This window comes from Crotalus tigris, unplaced genomic scaffold (genome assembly GCF_016545835.1).
Source record: "Crotalus tigris isolate CLP2741 ecotype Arizona unplaced genomic scaffold, ASM1654583v1 scf7180000017765.3138416, whole genome shotgun sequence".
NCBI classification, from domain to species: Eukaryota; Metazoa; Chordata; class Lepidosauria; order Squamata; family Viperidae; genus Crotalus; species Crotalus tigris.
The window spans coordinates 926,385-948,941 of NW_024096620.1; the positions used below are offsets into that span (position 1 = coordinate 926,385).

Here is a 22,557-nt window from a genome sequence, read left to right on the forward strand (position 1 = left end):
AAAAAGGATTAAGAACCTAGAAGCCCTCGCATACAGTATGTACTTTTCTAACTAGGAAAGAAATTTGCTTGTAAATCAAAAGTAACATGAATGATACATAGCAAGAAAAGTGGCTGATTAAATTACATTAAAATAAGATAATTTTAGATACATTCCTGCCTTTGCTTTTAATTCATTTCTTGTTGCATCTTACAATTGTATGGCTTCCATAGCAACCATGAATCTGCCCCAGTTAATATCTGGCCTTACGTAAATGGCAGGGCAGAGTCTCAGATTTGCTTTCACTAAAGTGACAACGAAAAGGAGGACACAAATAAATTGAAGAAAAAATATCGTAAATAAAAGAAACATTTTATTCATTGCAACAATAATACAAAATACACTATAATATGATAAATGCATAATAAAAAACATTTGTAACAATAATATTTTATATTGTAATTATGCTTACATGCTGCACCCCCGTCTACAGCTGCCCCACCAGCACTTCTGCCCTGCCATATAGAGTGGGCCCCACAGCTCCCAAGGCACCAGCTGCACTGGCTCCAGCCCTGGGGGCAGCCCGCCATTAACACACCCTGCCTGCAGCCGCCCTGCCAGCACCACCGCCCATCCTGCATAGCTCTGTGTAGAGCAGGCCCTGTGGCTCCCACAGCATGGGGGGAGCCGGCCACCACCGCCCCTCACACTCCTGCCCACAGCAGCCCTGCCACCCCTGCCTCTTGCGCCCGCAGCCATTATTGCCTTAGCAGGGTGGAAGATCAAGAGAAAGTTACTGTTCCAGTCTCCTCCAGGTATCTTCGGGACTAACTAGGAGATGGTGAAGTTGGGTAGCAGGGAGGGGTGCAAAGTTCCTGCCAATTCGCCTTCGCTGCAGACAACTTGCATGTGCAAAGTTTGCCGGCCAAGTGTTTTGGCGCGCTCAGCAGCAATTCCTATTGGCTTTCGAAAACCAATAGGGGGAATAGCACAGCTCAAGCAAAAGTTGGAAAAAAAACCATCAAAGAAAAGTGCCGGAACGCCATTCTGAGCATTCTATGAGAAAAAAAAAAGCCCTGCAGATTAGTCTTCAAATATCGAAAAGGAGGACATATAGGAGGACACTTTTCAAGGGAGGACAGAATTCACAAAAGGAGGACTGACCTCCCTAAAGGAGGACGGTTAATCACCTTACTTTCACTGGCTTAAATTAAATGTGAACTGTGGTTAAAAGCCAGAAAGAATGCCATTATCACAGAGAGTTCAGAATTTAAGAAGAAATTTGCTGGAATAAGTCACTATCTAACAGAGTTTAGATTCGCTACACAGTTGGGGACTTATACATATGTTTACATCTGCCCTGTAAACAAATAGATCCTCTGGGAGGATCTTGAATGTAACCTTATTTCAAATTTAAAAACATTGTTTTTAGAAATGTGGTAGAATTAGAACACTTGCTCTTGTAATAAATTTGCACTTTGCTGGCACAATTTATTTTACTTATTTAAGCCATTTGATGGTTGAACACAGCATGCACAACAGGAATGGTGCATAGTATTCAACAATGAAAGCTATCACTTTCTAGTTTAATGTAATACAATGTAATGTATTCAAATGCTCGAGCAGGGGGCTAGACTAGAAGACCTCCAAGGTCCCTTCCAGCTCTATTCTATTCTAAAAAAATAGTTAGTGGTTACTTTGTTCATCTTTAGGATTAAGCTGTGGATTAGAAATAAAAATATCTGGCCTTGTTAATACCAGAATCAGATTTAGGTAGTATTTGAATGGGAATCCATTAGAAAAGACCAGGATTATAGGATAGACTGGAAAAAAATTTTAAAAAAATCCTGAAGGAAGCAATGTCAAATCACTTCTGTATCATGGTCAAAAACATTACTGAGTTGACTTGAAAGAAACTTTATTTTTTTAACCTCCTTTGTGGACAACTGATCTCAACAACAACAGTGACTGTGATCATCTTCAGGGATGCTTATTCAATATGGGACTTGAGGACATTCTCTGCAGTGATCCAACCTCTTTAGCTGGAAGTCCTAAGAAGTTATAGAAGACATTGATTAATTTTGTAAGCATTAATTTTGGTCTCCTATGAGCTCTGTTTGATCATAAAAGCCATGGGGAGTTTAGGTGTTAATGCTCACTACAATCCTAATGAAATCAAATACATTGTTCTTAAAGAGTCTAGCTGCTGAAACTAATGAATTGAATTTAGAGAAGGAATATACATTGTTTATTGCTTGGTAGATAAACAATTATAGTAGACAAATTATTATAAAAAGTGAGCAAATTGGAAGTACTGATTAGGATTTAAAGAAGCAGCTCTGCAGTTTAGGATCTGTTTCAAGTACAATTTATTTTTCCCCTAAATGATAAAGCCCTAAATAATATGGAATCAAAGGATCTGAAAATTACTTCTAGCTCTTTATGTTGACAGAATTTTTAAAACTATCCACAAGAAATCTGAACATTTTATAAATAGACTCATATTTATGTATGCAGCCTAAGGCTGTGTCTTAGGCACAATATCTTTATCAGTGATTTAGATAGTGGGTTAGAAGTGGAACTCATCAAATATGCAGAATACACCAAGTTGGCAGGAATAGCTGGGGCTCCAGAAGATGGGCTCAAGATACAGAAGGATCTTGACAGACTTGAAAACTTGGCCATATTTAACAAAATGAAATGTAATGGTGAGAAAAGTAAGGTTCTACATTTAGGCAAGAAAAACAAATGCACAGGTATAGAATAGGTGGCTCAGTAATACAGTAGCAAGTGCAAGAGGAATCTTAGAGTCCTAGTGGACAATCATTTAAATATGAGAGAGCAGTGTGCAGCAGCTGCCAAAAAAGCCAACACAGTCCTAGGCTGCATTAACAGAGTGACAGAATCAAGATCATGTGAAGTGTCAGTATTACTTTATAATGACTCACACTTTTAACAGTTGTAACATTATATGATCACCATTTGTGACCTTCCCTGCCAGCTTCACACAAGCAAAATCAGTCAGGAAGCTGGCAGGGAAGGTGGCTATTCACTCCAATAAGTCACTCCCATTCCCACAGCTTTTTCTCCCAAAGAAGCCCTACAGAGTATGAGAACACCCCTAAATCTGCATTTCATAATGCATGCACACCCATCTGACTGCACTTGTGCAGAGCTGCAGAGTTGCAACAGCTATTGAGCCTGCTATGCTTGTGCAGCACTATGTGAGCCACAGGTACAGGCATCGAACAAGAGCTACTCCTATTCATCTCTACTTGCAGTGCACCTCAGCAGCCACTTATCTGCCCACCAGCCTACTTGCAAGCTACCCAGGACTTACAAATTCTTGCCAGCTTCCCCATTGATCTTATTTATTGGCAACTGGCAATAAGTTATGAGGAAGTTAACAACCCACAATCCTCATTTAATGACAGCAACAAGGAGTGTGGGATTGCAATCCCTAAGTTATGTGGTCCCATGATGTGTTTTATTCTGAATTGCTTAGCAGTAGAAATTCTGGACCCAGTTATTGTCATTAAGTGAAGACTCGCTATATGTATATGTTGATCTGCAAGAACAAGAATGACAGCTAATTCTGGATCTTCATCCAAACCCTGTGTGGATGGTTTCCAAGGATAGAAACTATATGAAAAGAAATTCAGTAGTGAATAATATTGATGTAAACCTATTATGTATGTGCATGAATGTATGTATATATATTTCTTAACTCAGGCCCTTGTTTTGTTTAATATTATTTTCTTACTTTGTGCACTTTGCAAAGTGTTGCTAATTCTTCAAGGAATAGTTTGATGTGTGTGTGTGTGTGTGTGTGTATACTGTATATATACAATATTTATTTCATCTAAGAAGGTCCATTGCCTTTGCCATCATGTTAAAGTAAAAGCTTACAAGGATTGTAAGGGCTCTTTCTGTGACGAAGATTTTAGAGAGGGGTGTCAATCTGCCGGCCTGTGGGCTGGTTTCATCATACTGAAGCTGCACCTACTCCATTGCTGGCAATGCTAGAAGAGTCACGATATGTCACAACACGTCATGTGACATGGCAAGTTTGACACCCGTGCTTTAGAGGCAAGTCTTACGAATTTAGTTAGGTTCATCGCTCATTATTTGTCTCATTGATCCCTCCCCTTCCTAGAATTAACTCTTGTGGATTTATAAATACAGATCTCCGGATATCTAAAAGGGCCTCAGGTACATTTAATTTAGCAAAGTAGCCGCTTCTGTATCATTTAGATTGTAATTACATCTATTTTATCTCACCATTCAATTATATTTGTAAAGTATCTTAGAAAAAGAAGAAAGCAATTAACATATAAAAATTATCAATAAACAAAAAAGCTAATGAAACCTAAGAGAACATTGCTAACTTAGAAATTACAGGTCATCTCTTTAACTTGGAGCAGAAACTACAATCTCAGTTTTTATTCATGCTGCCTACAAAATTCTGTTAAAAAGAAAAGAAATACATTTTTGAAAGGCCAAGGACCTGCCTATCTGGAAATTCCCAATTGTCACATAAAGTAAAAAATTGAGGTGACAAAGATCATTTGATTTAATTTCCAGTACAAGCTGCTCCAGGTATAAATTGATTTGGACAGTGAGTTCAAATGGAATAACTGAAATAGATCACTCCTATTGCAGAGAGGGACACTGAATTCAATTCAGTCTAACAACTCAGGACAAGGAATACCACTCTGACTTATATAATGCAGAATTAATTACTGGTAAGAATGAAAACATTTGGGCTAGCAAAGATCAACATAGTCTCTGTGGGTTACAGATGTCAAGGTCAAGTAGAAATGAATTGTGCTTGATACTCTAGTCTTCTAGTTGGAAGAGCCCAAAGTTACAGTTCATAACTATTCCAACATATATTTATATGGTATGGATTTGTGATGCTCCAAATAGTTGTGTTATCTGTTAAATAGCCAGGTACTGAATTGTATTTTTCAGTTGTCGTTTCAAGATCCAAACTCGTGGCTGTTTAGAGATTCACAGGGATCAATCATTTCTCTTACAGCAGAAAGAAATTGAGCTGTTAGTATCCATGCCTAGCACCCCCATCTAGAACTTATATCCCAGGCAGATATAAACAACTTACTACTCATTATCAGTGTTGCTTGCATCTCATACATTCACTTAGTATCCTGCCTGATTACCTTGTGAACTCTTATTTTGACCCAGCCATGGATATAACTTTTGTTTTTAACAAATTCCTTTCCTTATAATGTTCTTGGTTCACAGAAACCAGACTGGCTGCTTATCATCCTTTGGAATTCATAAACATGCTGCTTGAAACAGGAAGACCAGATGGTACAAATTGTCCAGATAGTGTCATTTATCCCATCAGAGAAGTTTTTAGTAGTCACAGAATGGACATTGCGGCCTCTATGCTTTGTCTACACTTACTGCTTAGACAAATGCATGCCTTCCTTTTGCAGGTAAATTAACTTCTAATGTGCATTTACTTTCCAAGGTTCTCATTTGTGCTTTGCATTCCAATCCCATTTTAAAGAAAGAGACAGATTTATTGCTAAACTGGCTTATGAATATTAAATTGGGCAAGACGGGAATATGTTTCTGCCCTAGAAAGAACCCAGGATTTGTTGTAGGAATGTTCGATTGCTCCATGTTCTTCTAAATTTCATCTCCAGGTCAGCGTCTTGCATATTTATGGAATGGATTGCAAGCAGTAGGGAATTAACATTTGTCTCTGTTCAAAAATCTGTTTAGAAATACCAGCTTGTGAATGTTGTATGTGAAAAATAACTTATTTTGTTGAAATAGGAAGAGGCTGTTATTTTGTAAACAGGCGCTTACATCAAGGAACTGTATATTTACAAAACTTGCAGTAAAGTACAACAGCAGGGAAAGTTTTATTCTAGTATTTTAAAAACAGTTTATGAGGCAATTTATGTTAATGGATAAGTTCATTACAGAAGTTGCATAAAAATATCTCTGATGATTTGATAAATGTGAGGAGAGCGGTACAGATTTTTAATGGGTTTTCTAAAAAATATTAAATAAATGTAAGGTGTAGTATGGTAATATTTGGGGTTCGAAGAAGAATGGGCAGGAAAATGGACCAAACTTATATTGATCTGAACATTTCTAGTTAGAAATGATAGATATCCTTTAGGCAAGAAACACTAGATTTAGATATTTTCATCCTACAACAAATTTTGCTTCCTCCAGGAAGAAAATAGCTCAAGGCAACAAAGCAAATTTGGTTCTATTGCTATAGTCAGCTACATTCTATTATTTTGCAACAGAAATTTGAAGCTGTTATTTGTCTGAAGTCCAGAATAATTTGGGGACCGGTGTCCTATTCAAAATATTGATTCACTCAAAACTTTTTCTCTAGTGCACAACCCTATAATCTATTAAATCTGCTTTTATTTTAACCCAGCTTTAACAAGTGGATAGATGATCTTCTGCTCTTAACATGTTGCTGATACTTTAATCATATAGCTTGCTTAATGCTGATATGAGTGAAATCCAAAAGGAAAATTGCAAGCTTTTCTCTAGCAAAATACAAGGATACGCAGAATAGATTTGCATAGCTTATTTTTCTACCATTTGCTAAATAACTTTCATTTTCTAATAAGGATATTATTCTTCAATCAGTTAATCTACATACATTTTGTCTATATCTGAACTAAAGATGGACATTACTGCAAATCTAGTTAAATAAAATTTAGCATACCTGGATTCTAATGAAGGGAGTGTAACATTCTGTCACATGTTACAATAGGGCCCAGTAAATAACATTTAACTGCAATAATTCATTAAAAGCAAGTAAGAAATATGAAGTTCTATCCATCCATCTTTGGACTGTGTTCCTCAGCTTCAGCAATTTTAAGATGTTTATACCAGTCAACTCCTAGGTTTCCCCAGCCAGCCACTCCCAATTCTGGTTGAGTTCAACTAAATCATTTAGATTCATTCTATCTATGCTGCTGTAACAAGTGCAAAATGAGCTTTCTGTTCACATCTGGCTTTGAATTTTAGCACCATACATATGTGGAAATCTCATGGCCTTGTCCACATGACCTGCAACATGTCTGCATAGGATTTTTCCATCCATTTCTTTACAGATGCACATAAAACCTCTTCATCCTAAATCTCAAAGTACTTATTTGGTTATATATGCACATCTCTAAATCATTTGTATTTTCCCATTCATGAAAAAACAAATATGTCTCAAACCTAAATTCTGAAAAATGGGGGATTAATGTAAAAACACAAAACCAGAAATGTTGAATGTAATAATAATAAATAAACTTTGTACTATATACTGCAGAGAACAGAACTGTTCAAAAAGAAACAAGTAATTCTATGTTACTCCTCCATAAAATAGCAAAACAAACTTCCTCACAGCATCAACTGAGTTTCCATAAGATTAGTCTGAATAGTCATTACTTATCTTCTTGTAAGTACATTGAGTAATAAAGTAATTGCTGTCTTGATGTGAGAGTTTTGAAAAGATTTAATGCAGTATAACCCTGCTTTGGTGATGATACAGTTGGAATAAATACCACATGGCATTTCATCAGTTTATCACACAAATGTTGATTTTATCCATTCTTGTAGAGAGAGTGAACAATATTCATATTTCAGTGGTATTCAGAACTTAAGTTTTGAAAATACCAGAGTTTACTTATAATATGAATTCCTCTTCTTCTTTCCTCAAGCATTTTATACAAGGAATTAGGAATGTTTTAAATTCTTATTTCATAATGAAGCTTGATTCAACAAACCCTTCCGATAAAATCAAGTCATCTTTATGGATGACTTGCTTCAAAACAATGCTTTTCAGCCCTAATATATATATTAAAAGCTCCACTTTAAAGAAGTTTTCTCTTAAAAAGATCAAATAATGGGATGAGTGGAAGATTTCTGATTGAGACCATAGGGAGCTATGATAGATAGATTAGATACACTGCGAAAGTTGATTGGAATCTACTGATAGATCTACAAACAACTTCCATACAGATTAGAAGCATTCCCGATGCTCAATACTTTCACAATGGGTGGGTTCACATGAAAATTTGAATCATAAACAATCTGAATCTATACAATGGGCAGGGATAAATAATTGTAATTAAACATGATTAATTTTCAGTTTGGTTCAATATGTTGTTTAGTCTCTGGAAAAGGCTGTAATTCTGAAAAAGGTGGAAAGAAAGAGGACAGAACAATCAGCAGCAAGGTGAATGGATTTAGTTGCAGGTTGATTCAGCTGCATCATGGGAAGAGCTGGTTAGCAGAGATTCTCAAGAAGGAAAACTATGTGTTTGATAAGAATCAACACCAACCGGATAGCATATAATCACTCATAATCAATATTGTGCAAAACTAATCAAAATAATCCTTTTTTTAAAAAAAGATTAAAAATGTAATATATTTTACCACTAGCCTTGTTGGTAAGGTCTAATGATAAGTACAAAAATCTGGAGCACATCCAATCAACAACCTGTTTAGTAGCTGTATATTCTTTATTCTTAGTGTTTTTCATCTATATTCACCAATTAATCATCTGAACATTGTCACAAGTTGCCTCTGGCAATGGTCTAATAAATTTCAGTTGCCCATTTGGAGAATATTGTATTTAAAATGCCACTTTTTTCTTTCTGCCAGTAACAGACATAATGGTGAAATGGTTAGATTGCTATAAGGTATAGATAAATTTTTGAACAAGGATGTGAGAGGGCAGAAAAGGCTCAAAAAAGTAACGTGTGATACGCATAAAAACAGGCCAGAATTTTGACTGCACAATCACAGCTACCACCTTTAATTTGGTGAGATCTGCCCTCTACTTATGTTTGTGGAATTAACTTTTTTTTACTCATCACTCAGTAAATAAATTGAAGAGAGAACTAGTTATTTCTCAAAAAATCCATGGACTTGTCTATCAATAGTTTATGCCTGAAGAACAGGCTACACAGAAAAACAACTCAGTTGCCATCTTCCCTTTTATAATAAGATGAATTCTGCTTATACACTTTTTAACTTGGAAACTATTGTGTCCTGAGCCTGCAAAAGCAGGCTCGGGACATTGCTATGGTCCCGGGGTTGCTGCAAGCTGCCCGGGACCAGACTGAGCAGCGTCAGCCTTGTGCACATGCGCGAACCATTTTGCCCAGGGATCCGGACACAAAAGCAGAGACCTGAGAGTCTCATGGTTGTTGTTGGAGTGAGCAGAAGGAGAAACCATGTGTGATCTTCATTCGCCATTAAACGAAGGATTTAACAGAAACATTTAACTGTTGTGCTCTTTTTATGATGTATAAATGGCTACCTGACATCCCATGCTGTTGATATACTTTATAAGTTACTGTGTAACTTATATTTTGATATAAGATATTTTATAAGAAAGTAAAATCATCTAACATCAGGTGAACTATTTGCAGCAGAATCGAACTGCACATGGAGAGCATATTTGGGGAAATATATACTATATATAATAGAAGAATTGCAATTTTTCAAATTATGTTGGGAATCCTACAAAATAACCAAATAATAACTTAGAAAAGGAGGGGAGCATTTCTTTAAAACCAAACAGTGGAAAAACAGAATGACAAGCAAATAATAGCAGGCAAAGAAGATGTATCAATTTTGAATGTGGGAAATTGTGAAGTTAATTACTTTACATAATTTCATTAGCATACCCTTTGTGAATATTTTCTAGAGTAAGGAAGTATGGCTTGCAATTTTGTTCTCATTAAACTCTTGCAATAAATACAAACATACTTTGTCTGGGGAAAAGGGATGTCTGATGAAGGTTAAACTGAAAGCTTGCATTTGTAAATATTTGTTTCCTGTAGAATGAGAAAATGGAAAATTAATGCTAATTTGTAGGTTACTGTCAAAACAATTATTTGCTTTCTCCATTAAACTTAATGGATAAAGATCTAGCGAGAGAAGTTCCCTGATTTTTTTTAAAAAAATGGTTTTTAAATTTTGAATTGTTGATTTTAGTCCTAAAATGACTAAATGTAATATCCAGTTCATGTTATACTCTGAATGAATAACCAAATATAAGCCAAGTTCTTTGCATGAATTATTCAACAATCAGAATGATAACTTTCAAAGGGCTTGAATACAGTCCAATGCTCAATACACAAACTGAAATTAAAAGCATCTCCTCCACTCTCTACCACAATGGTTGTTTAGTCTTCAGTTAACACTACTAGAAAAGAAGGCCTCCTCATCTCTCTGAATAATCAGTTCTCCTGTCAAATTGCTCTCCTTCTCTCCCTCTGCCCCTATGACATTGAGTTGAAATCTCACTTCCTGTTATTTTAGTCCATTATTCCATGTCTTAAACTCTTACCAATGGAGAATATGTCTTGACTTTCTTCTGTGTGGGACTCTTTCTAAAAGTGACATCATATCACTCCGCAGTCTTCCCAAGTGAAACAGTATTCCCAATTTCTTCAATCTGTTTACATAAGACAAATGACTAAGTAATTTAGCACTGAAATCACACTAAAGCATACAGAATGCAAGTCTCCTGGTCCCAGTTTTTTCAATATATTGAGACAAATATTTTTGTCCAAATATGCTCTCTATCCATATAAATCAACAGTCAGGTTTTATGCAAATTTGTATTCTTTGTTTTTGTGGGAGGTATTCACTCCTCCTTTCTTTCTAGTGAATAAATAACTTCTATGAATTTTTAATGGGGGTTAGATTAGTTGTTGTATTCTCAATAAGAAAACTATGATTGCACTTGCAGCTGGTAGCTCTAGCTTTCTTCTTTCTCTCTTGATAGATGTCTTCAGTCTATTTAATCTGCTCTCTATGGACATACATTCAATGTATGTGACCAATGTTAATAAGGGGTGGACTTCAATTAACTGATCATGATTGCCATTATGAAGTCAGTTACCATTGTTGCAGATGCCCTTCTACTATCCTATTCAGCTGACCTTTTTAATGAATTCTTGTCTTTAAATTTTGCTTGAGCTAGGCAGTTTTTCATTTTTCCTCTCTAGAGATTATGCAAAAACTTTTTAAAACTCTAGATGCTGGGATGTGCAAGCAATGCTTTACCAGGGATTGGGATAATCCAAGATTATCATTATGATTTATTTTGAATTGGCTATGCTTTTCTTTCAGTACCAATGAGTTTGGTTAGCAAAAGGAGATGGCAGTGGAATTGGACTGCAGAATGAAAGAAAATATGCTGTACCTTGTTCTGTAAATAGTAGGTAGCAGAAATAATTGTGTTTGCATTGAACAAATACTGTGACACCCCCAGGAGTCATGTATGAACCAGTCCTCCTCTCTACAGAATAAAAATACCACTACAGATTTTGTGTGTTTTTTATTTTAAAAGCTAACAATAATATTCCTTGTCTGATTTATATTACTTTGAAAAACTCTTTTAATGTCCAGTAGTATTCACTGGAAAATTCCACTGGTCCAAAAATATAAGAAGATTGATTTTTCAAAGGAAATGGCTAAAAAATAGGTAATCACAATGGTAATAAGGCATTTCTACTATTTATCTTGCTTCTCCTCCAACTATTATGGCAATGTAACAAATTACAAAATGGTTTCAGTAAAACTTTATACATTTATAAGAGCTTATCTTTAGAGGAAAAACCAGTTCCTGCAATATATAGAAGGTTTAGGAGTGAGGCTGCCTATTGAAATATTTATACTATGGAGACTTGTACAAAGAAAAAGAAGAAAATAAAACATTAAATAATATATGAGACATTTAGTAGGAATTCAATCATATGAAAGAATAACTAAAGAGGAAGAAAACAGTGTTTAACTAATTTTATGAAAGCAAATTACTGTTCTCAGTTTAAAATATGCAAGCTGGACATGATTAGTCTTTAGATTTTTGTATACATATTTTAGTAGAAATCTTAAGACTAACCCATTGGAACCAACTATAAAATATTGCTTCAGAGATTATGAAATCATACAATGAGTACTATTAAAAATGCATTCTACTGTATATGAGTAAGAATTCCAAAGCATTTGTTCATCTATAAGTTGATTTAAAATAACTCATATCCTTTTGGGGAATAGTGGCTTTGAGGAACTTTTGTGGCTGACTTTTGTGGGTATTTTTGGCAAGTGTTTGGTGGATAAAATCACTTATATGGTACCAGTCCTTGGTTAGATGCTGGTATCTAACAAGACTGGTATCTCACAATAAAATGAGGCACATTTGAGCCTGTTTTCCAATTAAATTGATAGATATGACTGCTCTTACATGGGGGATGAACACTTGTTTGTCCAATCAAGGAGGTGAGAAGTGGCTGGAAACTCCTCCCTTAGTGTATCAACAAACAGTGCTGCAACACTCTTAGAATCTTGATCTTGAAATTCCACAATATCCACATGCTGCTATGAAGAGTTTGAGTAACAAATTATTATAAGATGGTTCAAGTTTGATCAGGTCTTGATTCCACATGGACAGGATCCATGGAAATGGGAGTGGTATGGTTTTGCAATAATCTGTCAATCATTCCATCTTGTGGATTTCAAGGTAGTAATTATTATGAATGAGATAGTGCTGCCATTGAAGGAGCAGGACTCAAAGCATTCTACCAGTATAATGAATACTTCTTGATAGGCAGGTGGAAATCTTAGCTAGGAAGCCTTTGCCCAGCTTTGGCTGGAATGGTATACCAGTTGTGGGTTTGCCTGGGAATGGAAGCCTTGGCTACAGTGACACATACCTTTATCACTCCTGATTAGTTTACTGTAATGTGTTCCACACAAGGCAGCCTTTGAAGATTATCTAGAAACTGTAGTTGACAGGCAGCAGATTTCATGTTAGTAAGTTAGAACTATGACTCACATATGCTGGTTGTCCTCAACTTATGACTACATTGAGCCAAAAATTTCTGCTGCTACGCAAGGCAGCTGTTAAGTGAATTTTGCCCCATTTTACTACCTTTCTTGCCATAGTTGTTAAGTGAATCACTGCAATTGAGTCACAGTAATACAGTTGTTAAGTACATCTGGCTTTCCCATTAACTTTGCTTGTCAGAAGGCCACAAAAGGTGATCTCTTGACCCTGGGACATTGCAACCATCATAAATATGAATCAGGTCTGAATTTTGATCACGTGAATGTGGGGATATTGCAATGGTTGTGTGAAAAATAGTCATAAGTCACTTTTTTCAGTGCCCTTGTAACTTTGAATGGTCACTAAATGAACTGTTGTAGGTCAAGAACTATCTGTATCTATGTCTTAATTGTATTCATTGCTAGTAGGTTTTCATGTAACAAAGTGCTTCGTGTTGTCCTATAAAGTCACTTAATACCCGCAGAACTATCTACTACAGTGGTTCTCAACCTTTTTAATGCCGCGACCCCCAACCGGTCGTAAGTCGAGGACTACTCAACCGGTCGTAAGTCAAGGACTACTCAACTGGTGCAGCACCGTTTGCAGAATGGGACTTTTGGTGGGCTCAGCAGGGCAGAGACAGCCTGGACAATTCCTATTGGCTTTGGAAAGCCAATAGAATTACTCTATTCAGAGAGTCTATTCTATTGGCTTTCAAAAGCCAATAGAATAAAAGGGAGTAGCACAGCTAAGGAAAATGGGGGAAAAAATGGAGGACTGCGTTGTTTGGCAACCCCTGTGAAATGGTCGTTCGACCCCAAATGGGGTCCCGACCCACAGGTTGAGAACCACTGATCTACTACAACTGAATCCTAGATGTCTAATGTGTTGACTGAGTGAACATACTATGGGTTCTTCCTTAGATTGAAAGTATTTTTGTGTGACAACATCGCCTCTTTTGGTATAGTCTCCTGTAGGAGATCTGGATGGCTCCTTTTAAGCTTTAGGTAACCTATTCAGAAGGACATTTTAAGGACTGACAATTTTTCATTGGATGACAAACTGTCATTTTTAAAAATAGTTTTGCTTAATATTTTTTTTTTTTGAATATTGAATAGTAAAGTGTTTTCATTTTAACTGTGCACTGCCATGGGCCTCTGGGAAATAAGTAGAGTAAAAATATAGTAAGCAAATAAGTGAATAAAATTCCAGATGACTTTAAAATACTTCAATAATGTTATATTATAACATGTTGTGGCTGAATTAGCTAGCAGTTGCATGGGAATTGTCAGTATGATGCTATATTATTATATTTGACTAATGGTTTTCTTGTACTGCAATATAGTGTAAAGTGCATAGAGCCGGTAGGCTAAGACAACTTATAAAAAAGACTAAATAAATAAATAGATCCAGATGAATCTTGGAAGGTCATAAGCAAATCAGAAGAGCTATAGATCTCTGTTGCTCTACAGCAGGGCTTTTCAACCTTTTCACCGATTGTACCACTTTTAGGATATGGCATTATTCGAGTACCACCAGTCCCCTAGCAAGGTGTCAAAAACTTGAAGACCAAAACAAAAAAACAAAAGGAAAAAACTGATAAAAGTACAGGTAGTCCTTGACTTACAACAGTTCACTTAGTGACTGTTCAAAGTTACAACAGCACTGAAAAAAGTGACTTATGACATTTTTCCCACTTATGACTGTTGCACCATCTCCAGGGTCATGTGATTTACATTCAGATGCTTGGCAACTAATTCATATTTATAATGGTCACATTGTCCCAGGATCATGTGATTCCCTTTTGCAACCTTCTGACAACCAAAATCAATAGGGAAACCAGATTCACTTAACAACCATGTTACTAATTTAAGAACCGCAGTGATGATTCTTCCGGTGGATCTGCGCGCGCGATGGCGGCTACTTTGTAGCCGTTCTCCTGGGTAAGTGTTTGAATCGCTATGAACAGCGGCCATCAGCTGTTCAGCAGTTCAAAATCCCCCTCCCGGGCAAAGGGGGGGGAAGAGGGTTGTCTGAATAGTGGTAGAGCCACTCTCATGCACCCCTAAGGCTTTTTGGGGGGGGTGAGAGGAGTGCTCACACGGAGTTCAGACTGTCTCCGCTTCCCAGCTGCTTTTGTCCCTAGGGACAAAACAAGCCGCTGCAACCACCTCCGCGATTAAAGTGATCTGGTGAGTTTTTTTTAGAGGCGGACAGAGCTGAGTAGAGGATTTAGCTTTTGCTTTCTTTGATTTTATTTGGATTTTAAGTTTAAAGATTTACTTTTACTTTTATATTCCCTCTTTTTATTTTTTTTTCCTTTTGTTGAAAGGGAAAGTAAAATGGCGATCGGCAAGCCTTTCGGGGTTTTTTTGGGGGGGGGAAGGTAGAATGGCGATCGGCAGGCTTTTTGGTGTTTTTTTTTTATCCTTTTCCTTTTTTTTAATGATTGGAACGGAATGTGGATTTGATTTTGATGTTGGGTTTGGATTTTAGAAGCATTATTATTTTTGTTTAACTTCTTTGTTTTGCTTTTTGTACTTTTAAAAAAATGGAATGGATTTTTTCTATTTAATTATTTTTTTCTTCTTCCCTTTTCTTTTTTTAACTCCTTTCTTTTTATTATAATGATCTCCTTTTGAAGGATTTTTTGATTTTTTGGAGTTAATCTCTCTTTTTCTTTTGTTTAATTTTTGTAACTTTTAAGAAGGAGTAAAGATTTTTCTAAGATGGCTCCAAAGCGTTCAGTATCTTTTTGTTATAATGATCTCCTTTTGAAGGATTTTTTGAATTTTTTTGGACTTAATCTCTCTTTTTCTTTTGCTTAATTTTTGTAATTTTTAAGAAGGAGTAAAGATTTTTTTTAAGATGGCTCCAAAGCGTCCAGTAATTCCTACAGCTCCTAAGGTGGTTTCTTCTTCGGTGTTATCATCAGTGCAACAACCTAAATCAATAGCTTCACCCTCTTCCTTGGTACAGCCAATAATTGTGAAGGATTTGCAAGATATGATGGGAAATGTTATATCTCAAATTAGGGCAGAAATGAAAGAGATTTTAGAGGAAAATAATAAGATTTTGAGGCAAGAGATAGTTTTGGCTCTAAAAGGAGTTGCCTCTGTTCTTGAAAAGCTGAACTCTCGGGTAGAAGAGGTACCAGAAAAAGTGGAACTGATGGAGGGAAAATTTGAAAGCATGGAAAAAGAAATGGAAAATGAGATTCTTATGCTTCAATATAGACAAATGGAATATGCCTTAAGAATCAGAGGTTTGGGAGAGTCTGTGCAAGGAGATCTGAGAGAGATGGTTGCAAAGGACTTTGCTGTGATTTTGAATAAAGAAAAAGAGGAAATACTTAGTGAAATTGAAAAATTATTTAGAGTTAACTCTGTGGTGGCAGTGCAAAAGAATTTGCCAAGAGATGTGGTAATTTACTTTGGGAAAAGATCCCTGCGCAACGAAATTATACAAGCTTTTTATAAGAAGAGATTTCAAATTGCTTTACAAGATGTTATAATTCTAAAGGAGATCCCATCTAAAATTTTAAGAAGAAGAAAGGAGTTTGCTTTTTTAGCAGATGAACTTAAAAAGAGACGAATCTTGTTCAGATGGGATGTTCCGATTGGAATGGTGGTGAATTACCTGGGGATATGTTATAGACTTAATACTGTTTCTCAAGCAAAAGACTTTTATACTTCGGTCCTGGGGGTATGTTCATCGCCATCTATTAAGTTTAAAGCTTTGGAAGAAAAGAAGGTAGAATTGCAGTCTGAAGAGCCTATACTTATGAAAATTGGGAAACCTCAGTTTGAGGGGCCTCAACAAGTTGAGATGGAGGAGCAGAGGATAACCTGTGCAACATATAACTGTAAAGAAAAGGAGCAACAGAAGAAGGTTAAGGAAGCCTCACAACTATTGGTTTCTGAATCTGCGGGAGAAGTAGGATTTATAAATTTTTTGGAGCAACCTTTAAGGGTAGAATTGCAGTCTGAAGAGCCTATATTAATGAAAAATGGGAAATCTCAGTTTGAGGGGCCTCAACAAGTCGAGATGAAGGAGCAGAGGACAACTCATGCAACATATAATCGTAAAGAAAAAGAGCAACAGAAGAAGGAGTTTAAGGAAGCCTCACAAGTATTGGCTCCTGAGTCTGCGGGAGAAGCAGGATTTATAAACTTTTTGGAGCTACCTTTAAGGGCAGACTTCAAAGCACTTCTTTCGAGATTTATGGATAAGAGAGACTGACAAGGATGGAGATCGAATGAAAATTCTAGATAAGAAGTTTAAATTTAAGTACTTAGTTTAAGTATTCAAAAGAGTACTGAGTCTGTGGGAGAAGCAAGATTTACAAACTTTTTGGAGTTAGCTTTAAGGGCAGTTTTCAAAGCACTTCTTTTGAGGTTTATGGACAAAAGAGACTGATAAGGAATGTGTTTATTGTGAATGGAATTTGTTATTGGTAAAGATTTAAATGTGTATAAGGGGATTTTAATGGTTTATGGACAAGAGAGACTGATAAGGAATGTGTTTATTGTGGATGGAATTTGTTATTGGTAAAGATTTAAATGTGTATAAGGGAATTCTAATGTTTTAAGTAATGTTCAAATTTGTGTTTTGGAGGGAGTTTATAAAGAATGATGGATAATAACATAAGTATGATATGAAAAGGTTCAGAGTATATTATAATGTGTTTAATGATTGGGGTTTTTTATTATTATTATTATTATTTAAGAGAAGATAACTTGTTTAATTAAATGTACCTAGATTTGTTTAGGATTTATATGTCTTTTAAGTTTTTTTTTTTTGATAGGAGAGAAGATTATGGAGATTGAATGAAAATCTTAGATAAGAAGTTTAAGTTTAAGTATTTAGTTTAAGTATTCAAAGAATATTTAGTTTTAATGGATAATGAAGGTTTATATGCTTATTTTTGTGTTCTAGGATAAAGAAAGAGGGAGAGATTAGATTTTATATTGTAGGTATAGATATTCAAAGAAAGTAATGTTTAAATTTATGTTTTGGAGGGAGTTTATACAGAATGATGGATAATAATATAAGTATGATACTAGAAAATGTTTAGAGTATATTATAATGTGTTTAATGATTGCAATTATTATTTTTTAGAGAAGATAACCTATTTAATTTAATGTATTTAGATTTGTTTAGGATTTATATGTGTTTTAAGTTTTTCTTTTCTTTTTCTGAAAAATTTTAATTAAGCCTGTACTCAGCTCTGGGAAGGTTGGGGGAGGGTTTGGGAGGTTTGGGGAGGTGGGGGAGGGTATGGGAGGGTGGGGGGGGTTGGGGAGGGGATTTGTTTTGTAAAATTTAAAAAACTTTCAATAAAAAAAAGAACCGCAGTGATTCACTTAACAAATGTGGCAAAAATGTCATAAAATGGGGCAAAACTCATTTAACAAATTTTTCACCCCTCCTTTTATATCCTCTCTTCTCTCCTTCTTTTATATCCTCTCTTCTCTCCCCTTTTATATCCTCTTCTCTCTCCCCCTTTCTTTTATATCCTTTCTTCTTTCCTCCCCTTTTTAGTATCCTCTCTTCTCTCCCTTCTTTTATATCATCTCTTCTCTCTCCCTTTTATATCCTCTTCTCTCCCCCTTTTATATCCTTTCTTTTCTCCCCTCCTTCTTCTTTTATATTCTCTCTTCTCTTCATCTCCTTCTTTTGTATCGTCTCTTCTCTCCCACTTTTCTCTTCGGTGCACCTCCAGCTGACTGCACTCCTCGAGACTCTGCATTTCTGTCTCTCTTTTGCCATCCCCTTCTCTTCCTCCCCCCTTTGTCTTTTTTTTCTCTCCCTCTCCCATCAAAACCTGCTCCTTTTATAGCCTTTCCTCTCTCTTCCCTGCCTCCTTTTCTCTTCTGGGAGCTCTAGAAGCGCCGATCAGCTGTAACTGCATGTGCTGATCCTGAGCTCTCAGCAGGCAACACCTTGGACAGCTTCAGCTGAATCTCTGCCTGAAGACTGCATGAGGCTGTCTGCCACCCCCAATCAGCTGGAGCTGTGCACGCTGATCCTGGGCTCTCAGCAGGACCCAGGCAATGCCTTGTGCACCTCCAGTTGAATCTCTGCCTGAAGATTGCATTGTGCTGCCTGCCACCCCCAAGGCTGCCAACAATCAACTGGAGCTGTGCCCGCTGATCCTGGGCTCTCAGCAGGACCCAGGCAACGCTTTGCACAGCACCAGTTGAATCCCTGCCTGAAGACTCCGTGGGACTGCCTGCCACTCCCAAGGCTGCCGCCAATCAGCTGGAGTTGTGCACACTGATCCTGGGCTCTCAGCAGGACCCTGGCAATACCTCACGCAGCGCCTGTGTGGCGCTGCCACTGCTTCACCTCATCCACTTTTACACTTTTGTAATACTGTTTTCATAGTGCTTTTCAACCAGTCATATGCATACCACCTGCCAGGTGCTGCTCTGCCCTGCTTTACAGTCACTAGTATTTAAGGGAAGTATCATGTGGTCAGAACATAATATGCAGCTACCAAGATATATATGTCCTATATCTGCCCAAAGAAAAATTCAATGAACTCATTCAGTTCCTTGCATTCTCCTTATCATATAATAATTTACTTGCTTTCTTATTACTGAATGCTCCAACCATTTGTCTAATTGTCTAATTGGTTAACTGCTTCAAATACATTAAGGATGATGATAATGATGTTTTTAACATTATTACAGATATACTCCTTAAAACTTTTCTTTACATTATTTATTCGCATTTTTTATTGTAAATTTATATTATTTGTTTGATAAAACACTCATTTTCTGAAAGTAGCTTTATTTTTGCCTTATGGCTTTCTTATCCTTGCGTATTAATTGCATCTGTGACTTTTGGGGAAGTTATTTTTTAAGTATGCCATTTACTACTGGTATTCAGTTCAAATAAATCAACATAAGAGTATAATAATATGCCACATATATGTAGGTTATTTTGTAATTATACAGCTTGAGCTAAATTAAACTCTTGACAGTTTGAGTTCTGTCTCAGTTTCATCCTTCTTTCCTTCATTTTAGAGGGAGGAAATAACTGTTTTAAATTGAGCAAATATTAGAAGAATATTCTGATGAAACATTTGCAGGCATGCAACCTCCCCACTCTCCACCTTTGCCTTATTGCCCTGTTCCCTCAAATATGTGGGACCTTCAGTGAGTTTTCAACAACTTTTAAAAGTTTGAGAAGAACCTCACAACTTTTCAGCAGGGCTACAACATTTGGATCAGGCACTACTACAATACTGCTAAGCTATGGCCAAACCTAACATTGGGAAATAAAGTACCTGCCTCCAGCAGCTGACTTAGAATTAATGAAAGAGGAGCAAAATTACAGCTTATCATTGTGCTGTTTTTATTTCCATGATTTTTACTTCCAAGGAGAGTTACTTATTGGATTTTACTTCAGGTACTCTCACCCAAATCATTGGGCAATCTATACCAGCTTTGCAATAGGATAAATTAACTATCAGCATAGTCAATGGTTTCAGTGCAAGATGTTGAAAACAAAATTGGGAAGAGCAAAAAACATGCAATAAATATCAATCTCCCTTTACTTCCACTTCTCTGGGAAGACACCATCAGCATATTGGATGTTGGCTTTGCCATTGATGAAGGAGGTCTCCTGTAAACTTATATGATTAGAGGAAGCACAAGTGAGCTTTTAACCTTTGTTTCAGGTCCTTCATTTGCCAAGATGGCATTGGACAAGAAGCCAAGAGGAATTGATTTTATTGTTATTAAATCAAGCTCTCTAGGTAGGAAGAGGAAGTGAAGAGAAACTGGTCTGTTTGAATTCTGGAATATTAAATAATGTCATTTAAAATACTTTTTACATGTTCATAGTAGCCATAGATGGTATTGGGAATTTTGCTATGGTTTGAATGTAGCAAGTGGGAATAGTTGTCAGACTAGGATCAAGATGATTTAAATCAAGTCTTTGCTTAGTTAGGGAAGCTTCTTGAATGATTTGGAACTGGCCATTCTTTCTTAGCTTAATCAATCTTATCTGTCTGTTATTGTGTGTTGTGCGTAGTATATTGCCTTGAACCTCTGAAGGAGAAGTCGGGTACAAATGTAGAAACAGACAAACAAATATTGCATACTATCTTCTGCATATGCAGAATGTAGAGCACAGAGCAATATTAAGAATTTTTGAAATACAGCCACATTTTCATGGAGAAAGTTCATAAATCTGTGAAACTTATTTAATCTTACTGTGCTCAGTTTATCAACTAGTAGATTAGTGGACTAATCAGTGTTTATATATAGCCCAGAAAGACGCTTTTGCATAATGCGCTGTAAAAACAGGACAACCTGACCCAAGCCCAAATAACAATTATTTTTCACATTTATATAGGATCTATTATTTTTAAGTACTGAACAGAAATTAAAAGCAGGAGAATCTTGCCCTTACTAACATGCTCTAATAAAGTAATACAAAAGGAAAAAGATTGTTGCAGGAAAAATAATAACATGTATCTTAGCTATCTATTTTTAAAATTATATAATTCTCTTGTGATAATTGACAATTACAGGGAAGAGAACATTTAAATGACAGCTGACATCCTTTTTAATTATTTATTTTAGATTACTGAATGGAAAATATAAATCAACTATAATCAATCATAAAAACTCAGAAATAGATAGAAGCTAATGAAAAGCAAATATTTCTTGAGAGATTGAGTTGACTCCAAATTTCTGAAGAAATATTGGTGGATAGCAAATAGCTCAGTACTTGAGCAATGCAAGCAAGAAAGGAAGTCTAACCATAAGGGAAACTGCAGAACTTTTTAATACTCTCACTAGTGCAAATGCCGAAACTGGAAACTACTATTCCATACTTACTATTTCATTTTCATTGACCCAAAATGAAAAATTGCTCAAATAATTGGCAATTTAATTTTGTTATTTTCATCATTCAAGAAAAACAAAGATTATTCCTGTCTTAATCAAATTTTAGGATTTACTTTTTCAATATTTTTAAAAGTGGGACTCCAATACTTACATTATTTTTCTGTAGATTTTTGACAACAAAAGATCATATTTTATTTCAGTGCCAAGTCCAATGAGTCTTTCAGATCTCTGCTATGGGAAAACAGCCAAGGATTAGTAAAGTGTTTTTTAAGATTAAGATAGCAAAAGGATCATGGAAGAGTACAAATGGAACTAGTTGCTGCTGATCCCTAATCTGAATCTGGCAGAGATGTAGATAAACGTCAGAAAGCATAGTCTATCATAATATGGACAATTGGTTGGTCCTTGCCATCTCTCTTCTACAAGTGCTTGGTTAGTGAGGCAGATTGGACCTGACATTGGCAAAAATGAAAATCTGTTATTCTCTGACTGAATTTCCAAAGCATATCCTGAGATATTCAAAGATTACCAATCAGTAATAATGGGCTGCAAAGTGCATTCCAACTGTAATCAAACGTGGAGTGTAGGTACCAAACTAATTTGAAAGGTCATTTAAAATTGAATTTATCTCATTCGGTACGTGTAGCTAATAAACTAGGAAATCTGAGAAAATGAAGTTTATAAAAACTAAAAACTAAAATGCAGCCAGTCTCTTTGCTGAACAAAAGTAGTGGCTTGCACTGTCTACCCTTCCTAAGAAAGAATAGCAGAAATACAGAGAAAAATGAGGAGTCTGATCATAACTAACTCAATGGAGTAGACTCTGCACCCTGCCTTTATCTCTGTAACAGTTGAATGGAATGGCTGTTA

At 36.1% G+C, this 22,557-nt stretch overlaps 1 long non-coding RNA gene across 1 annotated transcript; it reads right to left on the minus strand.

Annotated features, from left to right (window-relative positions):
• Window positions 1–1,141: 1,141 nt before the first annotated feature.
• LOC120307134 lies at window positions 1,142–22,330 on the minus strand. Its single transcript, XR_005556456.1, has 4 exons — window positions 22,217–22,330; window positions 21,839–21,915; window positions 10,337–10,444; window positions 1,142–2,030 (listed from the first exon to the last, which is right to left on the minus strand). It is a non-coding gene; the product is annotated as an uncharacterized LOC120307134 (long non-coding RNA).
• Between the last annotated feature and the right edge of the window lie 227 nt (window positions 22,331–22,557).